Source organism: Palaemon carinicauda, chromosome 17 (genome assembly GCF_036898095.1).
Source record: "Palaemon carinicauda isolate YSFRI2023 chromosome 17, ASM3689809v2, whole genome shotgun sequence".
NCBI classification, from domain to species: Eukaryota; Metazoa; Arthropoda; class Malacostraca; order Decapoda; family Palaemonidae; genus Palaemon; species Palaemon carinicauda.
The window spans coordinates 32,111,297-32,121,845 of record NC_090741.1 but is presented as its reverse complement, the minus strand read 5'-3'; the positions used below and the strand labels follow the sequence as shown (position 1 = coordinate 32,121,845).

Below are 10,549 nucleotides of genomic sequence, written 5' to 3'. Positions count from 1 at the left end.
AACGTACAAACATTCGACTTACAAACATTCGGAGCTGCAAATATTCGGCTTACAAACATTCGAAGACTCAAACATTCGGAGATGCAAACATTTGACTTACAAACATTCGACTTACAACATTTGGAGATGCAAACATTCGACTTACAAACATTTTGAGGTGCAATTATTCGACTTACAAACATTCGACATGCAAACATTCGGAGATACAAACATTCGGAGATGCAAACATTCGACTTGCAAACATTCGGAAATAAAAACACGAATCCAAGTGAAAATAACAAAGATGAGATGAAGAAACGCTGTAATAAAACAATATTAAACACTATTAAAAATTTGCCTTAAAAAATCGGTAAATGTCTGGCAACATTTATTCCAGTATTTTTGCCATTTTAAAAACGGAAATATTGACGTAAATGAGGGATATTATGGTCACCAACCGGTAAAAGATAATAACAAAGTAGAGTAAAAATTAAGGTCGCCTGTGTTTTGCTGAAATATGGCTGAGAATAGTATATTTTTACTAATTTCCATTTAAAATTACGGGTTTTTTTTTAACAGCGTATCATTTAATACAGTAAACAAAACGACATTTGTGATGACCTGATATTTATTTTATATGAAACCCGACTATTTGTTGACTTTTGTAGCTGGAAATCATAAGCCTCGGATTCAGGTTAGGCCTATACGCTAGGCCAAAAATTAACAAGATTTGCTTTACAAACAATTCGAATTACAATTAGCTTTTTGGAACCTGTTAAGTTTCTATGATGCGATTGTTTACAAATACTAGGAGTGATGGAAAACCTTACCATTCAAGGAGAAAACTAAGATGTACGAGAAAGTATTTATTCACGAATACGAGAAATGTATTTCTATTTTTTTTTCAATAATTATTCACAAATATGAAAAATGTATTTTTCATTTCCAGTAATTATTCACAAACACGATATATGTATTTTTCACTTCCAGTAATCATTCACAAACACAAGCATTGTACTTTTAATTTGTCAGTGATTATTCACGAACACGAAGAAAAACATTTACATTCAAAGCAATTATCAAAACACAAAAGAAAAAAAATTTTTTCATATACAGAAACATAATTAGCCACGTACACAACAGAATAATGCTTCCATTTTCAGAAAAATATTTCAAATCTTCTAATGATGCAATTATCCCTTTTTTTTTTTTTTTTTTTTTTTTTTGAACACCAGTAAGTTCAAATGTGTTTCATGTGATGTGGCTGGTTAAACGCACTGCTGATGTCCATCTATGCCAAACTGATTGAACTAAAAATAAAGAAATGAAATTTCCTTTTTTAATTTAGGCCCATTAATTGCATTCGCTACTTGGAGGAAAATGAGATTACGATTATTTTATTCCTTCTCAATATTCTCTTTAAAGAAATTCGTGTCTGTTGAGAGTAAATCTCTCTCTCTCTCTCTCTCTCTCTCTCTCTCTCTCTCTTCTCTCTCTCTCTCTCTCTCTCTCTCTCTCTCTTATCAGGGTATTTTCCTAACTCTCTCTCTCTCTCTCTCTCTCTCTCTCTCTCTCTCTCTCTCTCTCTCTCTCTCTCTCTCTCTCTCTCTCTCTTTGTCAAAAAATATTAGAGAAAATAGTAACAAATCAATTACTTGAATATCTTGAACAAAATCAATTATTGTCCTCTACGCAATATGGATTTAGACATCATCTGTCTACTGAAATGGCATTACTTAAGCTATCGGAAAGGATTTATAAAAATATTGACCAGCAAAAGGTAAACTTACTTAAATTGTTAGATCTTTCAAAGGCATTTGATAGCGTTAGCCACGATATTTTGTTAAATAAGTGTAGGAAAATGAAAATAGATTCTTTTTGGTTTAGTAACTATTTACAAAATCGTTTTCAAATAGTCAGACTAGATAATACTATATCTTCTCGTAAGTAAGTACATTTTGGAGTTCCCCAGGGCTCTATTTTAGGCCCCGTGCTTTTTTCTTATTCACATCAATGATATGGCTGATTTCATACAGGACTATTTCAAAGATATGGCAAAATTTTAGAAGACTATCTCTCGTACAATATGCAGGCGATAGTCAATTTTTAATTGCAGGTAGTATAAATGATATACCCACTCTTATCACAAAGGAAGAAGCTATATTAGAAGCAGGACTGCGATATTTTCAATTAAATGGTTTAAATGTAAATGAATCAAAAACTAAATTCCTATTCATTGGTACAAGGCAATATATATCACAAATCCCATTAGATACCGTCCTAAACTTTAACGGCCATCAAATTGAAAGAAGTGTACACGTAAAAAATCTGGGCATTCATTTTGACCAATATATGCTTTTTGATGTGCACGTATCTGAAATATGTAGAAAAGTAAATGGAACCTTAGTATATTTAAACAGAATTAAAGACAGACTAGATATTGACATGAGGGCGATGGTAGTTCAGTCTCTTGCACTGAGCATAATAAATTATTGTTCAAAGATTTGGGGAAGTACTACTAAAAATCAATTACAACGGGTTCAAAAAGTACAAAACTTTGCGGCAAAAGTAGTTGATGGTAGGGCCAAAAAATATGATCATGCATCACCAATTTTAGATAAATTAGAATGGTTAAATGTTGAAAGAAGAATTAAATTCGAGATTTGTATGGGAGTTTTTTAAAGTTGTGCGTAGTTTAATACTGACTTGGCATTTTACGTTTTCAACAGTTGGAGCTGGGAGGGACAGACGAACGAGAGAGAATAATGACCTTTATATACCGAGAACTAACACAGACTTGGGAAGTAGATGCTTTACGGTAAGAGGACCAACGATGTGGAATACCCTACCTGATTCATTGAAAAAAAAACATCGAATATAGACATTTTTAAAGCAAATCTCAGGAAATATATGTTTTCTACAAGATTTTAGTTACATATTTGTGGATTGGTTTTAATGTACTTGTGAATATTAGTTTTTAATGTTTTATGGGGTTTACTGTAATTTTGCACACAGTATAGAATTTTAATGAGTTTTACCATTTTAAGTTATTTTATCTCTACTTTAAAGTCATACTAATGCAAGTAGTTGACCAAATGTATTTTAGTTGATAGTCAAAAGATTTATGTGGAAGCATCTCTCATGTAAATGTTAGATTTTAATGTAATCACAATATCAGTAATCACTATTCTATATGTTGCTTTATAAATAATGTATAATACCCAATGTATTTATTTGGAAATAAAGTATTATTATTATTATTATTACTCTCTCTCTCTCTCTCTCTCTCTCTCTCTCTCTCTCTCTCTCTCTCTCTCTTATCAGGGTATTTTCCTAACTCTCTCTCTCTCTCTCTCTCTCTCTCTCTCTCTCTCTCTCTCTCTCTCTCTCTTATCAGGTTATTTCCATAACCATCTCTCTCTCTTATCACCTTAATATTTTCCTACTATCTCTCTCTCTCTCTCTCTCTCTCTCTCTCTCTCTCTCTCTCTCTCTCTCTCTCTCTCTCTCATCAGCTCAATATTTTCCCATCATCGCACTAGAACACACCAACCTCTCCGCGCTTAGCTCAAATCCGTCCAGACTTAACGGATACAAACTGGAATTGAAAACCTACAACACCACTCAATGTGGAATTTTCTTTATATATCAAATAGCAAATACATGGAACATGCATCCAGCGAATGCAGTGAACAGTGACACGGTATACGAGTTCAAGAATAACCTAGACAAGATCATTAAAACTCTCTAAGCACTTAAACTAATTCGCTCTACCCCGGAGAAAACTCAGTCTTCAAAATCCTTTTAATACTCTCTCTCTCTCTCTCTCTCTCTCTCTCTCTCTCTCTCTCTCTCTCTCTCTCTCTCTCTCTCTCTCTCTCTTTTCAGCGGGTGTAGTGAACAGTAACACAGTAAACGAATTCAAGAATAACCTAGACAAGATCATAAAAACTCTCTAAACGTTTAAACTAATCCGCTCAACCTAAGAGCTGAGTCCCCAAAATCCTTGAAACTCTCTCTCTCTCTCTCTCTCTCTCTCTCTCTCTCTCTCCCTCATATCAGCACAAAAATTTCCCATCACATAATGTCATGTCACAATTTTTTTTCCCAATATTAACTTTATCTCTCCTCTCCATCATCATCATCATCATCATCATCATCATCATCATCTTCTTCTCCCTACTTCATCCCCCCCCCCCCCCCCCTCTAGAGTTGGGCCAAGTCTCCGGCATCAAAGCCGAGTGGGAAATTTTGTTTTCTTAAGAGATTTCACGACAGGAGGTTCTCCGATAAATCGATTAATAGTAAAGGCAAAGACTGGGGCACAAATGGCTGTCAACCTCCTTCCATCGCCTCTCTTTCCGTTGACACACTTGATTGTATCTATCTGTTGCGGGAAATAAAATTATACGAATAATTAATAAAGTATCGGAATTAATTTTTGATGGGAAAAAAAGTTTGTTTTAAATTCGGAGTTGGTTTTGGACGGATAAAAAAGTGTGTTAAATGCAGAGTTGATTTCGGACGTCAACGAAAGTGTTTTAAATTCAGAATCAATTTTTGGGCGTTAACAAAAGTGTGTTTCAAATTCAGAGTTGATTTAGGGCTGCAACAAAGTGTGTTTTAAATTCAGAGTTGATATCGGATGTCAATGATGGTGTGTTTTAAAATACGGCGGTAACAAGAGTGTGCTTTAAATTCCTTGTTGATTTCGGACGGCAATAAAAGTGTGTTTTAAATTAGCAGTTGATTTCGGACTGCAACAAAAGTGTGTTTTAAATTCGGACTTGATTTCGGGCGGTAACAAGAGTGTGCTTTAAATTCGTAGTTGAATTCCGACGGCAACAAAAGTGTGTTTTAAATTGGGATTTGATTTCCGGCGGTAACAAAAGTACCGCCGGAAATCAAATCCCAATTTAAAACACACTTTTGTTGCCGTCGGAATTCAAATTTCAGATGACAACAAAAGTGTGTTTTAAATTAAGAGTTGATTTCGGGCAGTAACAAAAGTGTGTTTTGAATTTTGAGTGATTTCGGATGCCAACAAAAGTGTGTTTTAAATTTGGACTTGATTTCGGACGGCATCGAGAGTGTGTTTTAAAGTCGAAGTTGATTTCAGGCGTTAACAAAAGTGTGTTTTGAATTCTGAGTTGATTACTAATATTATTATTTTCATTATTATCATTATAATTATTATCATCATTATCATTATTTTTATTATAATTTCTATTATTATTATTATTATTATTATTATTATTATTATTATTATTGTTATTATTATTATTATTATTATTATTTTTTCACTGGCATTAAATCGTTTATCTAAATATCCTAAACATTTTATAAAAAGAAAATATCAAGATTTATAGAAAAAGGACAATTAGCTGATTTTTTATACCTTTTTTTATATCAAATATCTAAACTAAACATGAAAAATATATTTAAAAGAATCTTATGTATAAAGACTCCTTATTTTGTATGTAAAAATAAAAATGAAATATTATAAACTTATCCTAGCTAGCTCATGAAATCAGATAGAAGGTTAAGAGCTTTGGAAGAATTAAAAAAAAAAAAAAAAAAAATTATGTCGAATGTTAAAATGAATCAATGATTGATTGGTTGATCGTGTGATTAATTTGGCAATGGTGATGTCATGATTGATATATGAAAAACTAATTGATCAAATAAGAATAAAGGAAAAACTATGGGACACAGGATATGACACTATCATTCAATACACTCAGGCATATTCGAATACCGGAGGACTGATCCAGGCGTAGGATTGACACATAATCTCTGGTAAAACTGACCCAGAGTGGTTTGGAGGACTGACCCACAATGTTTTTCTTTTCTAAAGCTAATTCTTTGGTATTATTACATGATTCTATTAAGGAAAAGTTTAATATTTCACTGATATTATATTTATTGTGTTTTATCAAATATTTTGTGTTTATAGGGTATGGATATGTAATTAAAAAGGGTACAGAACCTAACAAACCCACCTAACCTAACCTAGAAGTTCCCAGGTCACAACCCCTAGCAGGGGGCAAGCCCCGGGACCCCCTTCCCAGGTCACAACCCCTAGCAGGGGCCAAGCCCCCGGACCCCCTTCCCAGGTCACAACCCCTAGCCGGGGCTAAGCCCCCGGACCCCCCCCTCCCAGGTCACAACCCCTAGGCGGGGCTAAGCCCCCGGACCCCCTATCCAGGTCACAACCCCTAGCCGGGGCCAAGCCCCCGAACCCCCTTCCCAGGTCACAACCCCTATCCAAGGTTCTACTTGCAAGTATATAAGATTTACCAATGACTGTTATAAAAGTTTTTATTACAACATATAAGTGTTAATGTTATATGGAATCCATATGTTATTATAATTAATCATATAACTTTAATAATAAATGCACTATAGTATAAATAAATATTGTGGGTCAGTCCTCCAAACCATTCTGGGTCAGTTTTTACCAGAGATTATGGGTCAATCCTTCGCCTGGGTCAGTCCTCCGGTTTCCTGCTGTTCTATCTTATTCCTCTTCCTCTTGTTTTTTCAAGTTTTTATAGCTCATATATGAAAGATCTAAATGCTGTTGTTACTGTTCTTGAAATGTTTTATTTTGATTGTTTATTACTTCTCTTGTTTATTTACTTTCTTTTTTCCTTTCCTTACTGGGCTATTTTTTTTTTTTTGTTGGAGTTCCGAAGCTTATAGCATCTTGCGTTTCCAACGAGGGTTGTAGCTTGGCTTATCGGTAAAGCTAAAAGCATAGTATTTATAAGAAGGAAGTTATTCTGTAAAAAAAAAAAAAAAAAAAAAAAAAAAAACCTATAATTGTCGGCTGCAGTACCAAGCGAGCGATAGTTCCGTTTGTTATACTTCCTGCCTTTCTCTCTTAAGAGTCCTTGGCTTTGCATAGCGAAGCTTCCTCAGAATACCTTGCCGGTGATACGAATAGTTAGTTGGGTGGTTGGTGGTGACCAGTTCGGTTTGTCGAGTTGATTTTTATTTGTGTAAGTGTATAAGGTTTTGTGATAGTTTGGTGTTTAGTAGAGGTCTGTTGATATATGCGAGTTATTTCTATATATACTTAAGTTATTTTATATTTGTATGTTTTAACAATTTATTTGTCTATAATTATTTTTTAATTACTTTTTGTTTCAACATACAGGTTTCCATGTTTTAAATTGGTGGTTTATTTTTCCTTTCAGGTAAATGTTTGTGAAACTCAGATTACCTGTGTTTCGAGCTGATAATCCTGCTGATAAACTTCTTGATTACGAGTTCGTGACACCTGTATTATCTTTCCGTGCAGTTCAACATGTAGCCACTTACACTTTATAGACTGACTTGCGACAACGCTGGAATCTGGTGAAGTATTTTTCAATCTGAATTAAAAGGCAAGTATTATTCCATGGTTTGTTTTTAAGCCTCTTTGAAGCAAGCTAGCCCTCCCCGATTGAGGGCAAGGACGTTCCCAGTGGCACACGGTAGACCGTTGAAGGTCTACCGTGTGCTACAGGGAGGCTTGCTTCTAAACCCTTTAGTCTTAAGTTTGGTGAGTATTTTACTTTTTGTATGTTTATTTGGGTTCTGCAGTTTACTTAAAGCCTGTTAATCTCATATTTAAAGTAGTTTTAATTTTGTTTTTTTTTTCTTAAGATGACATAAATCATATATAAAGTCACAACTTTGCTTTCTTTTCAAATACAGCGTAAGATGGCTTATAAATCATATTTTAAGTTTTAAGTATGTATGTGTACGTTGTTGTACGAAATTGGTACTTTTATCATGCTGTTAATAACTATTTCTTCATACTACAGGCTTAAGATGTTTGTCAATTTATTTATTTAGGGTTTCCCAACTCTTAAAAGAAACTTTTCTGATACTTGACACTTTTCAGATTGGGTGGTGCGACTTCAGGACAAGATGATTAAAGGACTAGATTCGGAGAATCAAACTTCTATTTTGGTATAGTTTGGGTTGCTGGAAGATTGTTGCTGGAAATCCTGCCTGAGTTTGAAAGTCCTGGCAAGATCTTTTATAAGAATTTTCGATAGTGTCCACTGGAGTTTTTGAAAATTCAGTTTTTACTAAAGACTGGTGGATTAATTATTAGTAATTCCTTTAAATAGGTTACTGGTAATTTATAACGGAAAAAACATAATTTGAAAATTTTATGGTGGACACTTAACGCTAGCAATGTTGATAAAAAAAATTCTGAATTTTACAGATTTTGGATAAAATCCTATGAGGTTAGCCATTGAAAAAAATCGAAACTTATTTGATTTGATTGCTAGATGACTTAATGCTAAGCATTATCTAGTAGATTGAAATATATTAATTTCATATTTAATTGATGGTTGTTTGTACCTTCTTTTTTTTTATCAAGGTTTAATTGTTTAAGGTCTTCGAATAAATTTCAATTTTCTACAACCTGTTTGTTCTATTACTAAAATATGTCGAAAATGAAGGTAAATTTTGTGTTTGGTTTAAAATTTTGAAATTCATATATTAAATATGATCTATTTCATTACTAAGACTGATTTTTACTAAGTTAATTACTTTTTGATAAGGGTAACTACATGGTTTCAAAATCTGTTTATGAAAACAGAAAAGGTCAATTTCATTGAAACTAATCACTTGCAATGATTTCAAATGGGAAGCCATATTGCCTTCTTGTTGACAATTAAGATTCACTGATTGAAAATAAACTACAGTTCAGCGTTTCTCTGAAAGTTAAACTGTCTTGATCTTTCTTATAATTTGCATTTTGCATATATTTTACCTTTAGCTTCAATATACGAACTTGGTAACTTACTGCAAGAAGTTTGCGACAAACGGACAGTTAATATAATGAACAAACATTATGATTAGTCAATATACTCTTAAGTGTTTGCCAAGAAAGATTGTTTGACTTCATACTTATTATAATGAGCTTGATTTTCTTATTTTGAGTCTCAGACAGCTTAAAGGATGAATATGCTGAAGGGGGTGTAGTGTAGGACCTAAGGGATTGTCACTTTTAAAATCTCTCTCTCTCTCTCTCTCTCTCTCTCTCTCTCTCTCTCTCTGTGATACAGCAAAGCCCATCAAAACATTTTTTTTCAATAGCCAGATTAAAAATTCTCAAAGCGAAGAGTTTCCGTGGAAAATGCAGTAGTCTGGCAAAGGTCGAATGAAAAGTAATCTACTTATAACTTAACATAATCATAATGTGACTGAATTTATTCCTCTAATTCTTGGAATGAACCTAGTTGAAGCTCTGGTGTACTGGATTATTACGGTCAAGCGAACAGTTCCTGGAAAAATTATTTTTATGAAAATCAGTTATCAATTTTGAAATGGAGATTTAGAAGTGTGCCCGTGGTGGTTGGAAAATATGTTATTATTATTATTATTATTATTATTATTATTATTTATCATTGTTACTTGCTAAGATACGACCTTAGTTGGAAAAGCAAGATGCTATGAGCCCAAGGGCTCCAACTGAGTAAATAGCTCATTGAGGAAAGGAAATAAAGAAACTAATAGAATAGTGTTCCCTGAGTGTACCGTCAAGGGAACTCTAACCCAATACAGTGGAAGTCCATAATATACACTACAGAGGCTGTGGTACTATAGAGAAAAGTGGTTTGATTTTGGAGTGTCCTTCTCCCAGAAGAACTGCTTACCAATATTTTGATTAAAGCAGTGATGCTTCTGGAAGCTTGATTTCTTATACGAGGATGTGCGACCCACCAAAAAAAAAAAAAATAAATAAATAAATAAAAAAAAAAAAATTATGAATACTTCTTCAGAACTAAATAAACTACCGTACCAAGAAAATATAATAACTCGGTTGTATTGTTTACAACTAAACTAAGCAAAGATGAAATGATAAATACTGATGATTCTATAAATGGCGCATCAAATACTAGTTTAGCCTTTTACAATGCATAGAAAAAACAATAACTCAAGATATTTGCGTCTGTCCTCTCTTGCCCTCTGAAGGATTTGTCAAAACAAAACTTATAAACCTAAATAAATCAACTCTCCACTGCTTGATGTTCTTAATTCTTCCTTTGAAACTGGAAGTATCAAAATATATTAAAAAATGCAAATGATAATAGCCAAAAGATTTTGAAGTGAAAGAGTCAGATATGGATGGGGCAAAAGTTATCCTCAATTCACCTTTCAAACACTCATGTGTCAACCCATATGTCATTTTCGTAAAAGCACCACACTTTTTTTTCCTATGAATTTTGCAATGTTCATCATATCTGTGAAAGTTTTGAAAAAGGAAATCAGATTTTTTAAATTGAATTAGAGGGTAACAATGCATAGTTAAACCTTACTTTTGATCTCACTCCTGACCGATGTGATTGGGATGGTAGCAGCTAGGCTCAGTCATTGACTAAATGTTGCAGTGCTCATGTGACCTTTAAGGTGCGTCCACACGGTCGAACAGTGTCTGTCGGACAAAACTGATACCATATCTAAATTAAAAAAGAATGACGTCATAAGCGTGGAAATGAGGGAAGTTGATATGGTAACAAACAGTGATGCCAGATGAAAATGACTACCAGGATTTCTACTT

The 10,549-nt window shown here is 33.6% G+C and overlaps 1 long non-coding RNA gene across 1 annotated transcript; it reads left to right on the top strand.

The window, feature by feature from the left end:
• Positions 1-6,905: 6,905 nt before the first annotated feature.
• On the top strand, positions 6,906-8,406 carry LOC137656644 (uncharacterized). The gene is made up of 3 exons (XR_011046983.1): positions 6,906-6,983; positions 7,182-7,370; positions 7,874-8,406. It is a non-coding gene; the product is annotated as an uncharacterized lncRNA (long non-coding RNA).
• The last annotated feature ends 2,143 nt before the right edge of the window (positions 8,407-10,549 follow it).